The sequence below is a fragment of the Gavialis gangeticus genome, unplaced genomic scaffold, assembly GCF_001723915.1.
Source record: "Gavialis gangeticus isolate Ggan-Ray unplaced genomic scaffold, GavGan_comp1, whole genome shotgun sequence".
NCBI classification, from domain to species: domain Eukaryota; kingdom Metazoa; phylum Chordata; order Crocodylia; family Gavialidae; genus Gavialis; species Gavialis gangeticus.
Genome location: NW_017729024.1, coordinates 1,866,822 through 1,868,784, shown reverse-complemented (window position 1 = coordinate 1,868,784; position 1,963 = coordinate 1,866,822). Strand labels below are relative to the sequence as shown.

At 41.3% G+C, this 1,963-nt stretch overlaps 1 protein-coding gene across 2 annotated transcripts in view; it reads left to right on the top strand.

The window, feature by feature from the left end:
- Positions 1-1,963, top strand: part of SNX24 (sorting nexin 24) — a 192,550-nt gene that overhangs the window by 32,493 nt on the left and 158,094 nt on the right. The window lies entirely within an intron of this gene.

Genomic DNA, 1,963 nt, shown 5'->3' with positions numbered 1-1,963 from the left:
CCCCCCCCCAACTTCGAGGCACCAGTTGCCCATGTTGATAAATTCTTTGTTCTACTACTTAAACAGGGGTGGGCAATTATTTTGGGCAGAGGGCCACTTACTGAGTTTTGGCAACCCATCAAGGCCCGCATGACAGGCAGCCAGGGGCAGATTAAATATTAATTTTCTAAATTTTTAGGGGCCCCGTGGGCTGGATAGAATGGCCTGTTGGGCCGCATCTGGCCCACAGGCCGCATTTTGCTTACCCGACTTAACAGGTGTTTTTCTGTAGAAGCTGGTTAAGTGGGTTACTTTACCCAAGGAAGAAGCTAAATCAAGCAATTGCTTGAGCTAAATTAATGTCTTGACATCCATATGAAGAGAAAGTATGCATATGCATATCAGCTTTGCCAACATTGGCAACATTTATGAAGCTGAAGAGGAACTATTACAATCTTCACAGTCAAGTGGACTGCTTTTATATTCATCCTCACAGTCTTTGTTGCAGTGGACAATGACAGGACTAGGCAGCAGCAGCCCAAATCTGTTCCAGCAGACAAAAATGCTGTTTGGCAGAGAACTTTTTTTTTCAGTATAACTACAATTCCAGAGTTTTAACTACCATAGAAAATAAGGTTCTATTAGTTATGACAAGTATTCAGAATTAGCCAGCAAATTTCCAGAAGACTGTGGAGACCAGTTTGTTTGCTGTTAATGTAGTCAGGTTTAGCAACTTTATGTACTTTGCATATCATTCCGGATGTGGCTGGCAGTGCTCTATAATCTGTGGTTACTGCCATAGTAATAAGATGTTTCCCTTGGTTAAAGAATTCTGATCTTGAATATGGTAGAACTATAGGTGATGTTAGAAGATCTCCCATTCAAAGATTGGCTGTTATTCAGCAAAAAAAAAATTAAAAAGGGGGAAAAGAAGATAGTAAAAGAATTTCAGTTGTTCTCTTCTGGGAAATGTACATGCCTGGAGCAATTACGAAGGCATTCTAAAGTTCACACATTTGGAATGGTATAAAAACAAAGCTAGTTTGTCCAGGAAAGCCCCTTTCTCTCCTAATCCCAAGAAAAGCACCAATAGCTAAATGGGCAAGGAGCCCACATGCAAGAATAGGTGAATACCATGGGACTTGCTGTTCCATATCAGTTTACTAGATCTAAGAGTAATGCTCATGGCCTAGAAGAATTATGTTGGGAATAAGGGGTTGAGGCAAAAATACGGTCCTCTCATTTGTATGCTTGAGGCAATTAAGCTTTGAAACTGATGTATACACCCTCTGATCACCTACCAGCATTTTGCTTACTTAGGGCCCAGAGTACTTTTGCAGTACTATGCTTGCTATTCGAGTGGTGGGTTTACCAGTCTAGACCTGTTCATAACCAACATGAACAAGAAATGTTAGGGTTGTTTTTTTTTTGTCTCAGGGCAGTCTGACCCAAGGCTCATTAAGAAATCTTTGTGGGTCTGAGATCAGCTGGTGTAAGTTTTGCCATCAAAGTATCCTCAGAAAAGATGGACAGGGAAAGGTGACTGTCATACTTCTAGTTCCCGTGTAGACACCTATATACATACCTCTCAAGCAGGACCTTCTGCTGGAGCTGGGGAGAGGAGAGAGCCATGACATCCTAATCTTCTTGCCCTGAATTTCACATCATAAGGTTGGGCTGGATATTGATACATAAGGGTCTCATGTATTACAAGTTTAGTTCATTCTATCTTGTAGCAGAAAGCAAACTTTAAGAAAAACACGTATTTCCAAATGGAAAAGATTTCAGTCATAGTGTGGTCTGCCTTGTGCTTTTTCTCTGCATTCAACACTACCAGTTATATTGGACTACATAGTATCACTGAAATCTGTGAAAATCTCCCTTGGGTCTCTGAGGGTGTGTCCAGGCGAGCACTGTCATGTGTTTGCAAAACCACATACTACGTTTTGCAGTGCCACATACTGCAGAGTCTGGCATTCTCATT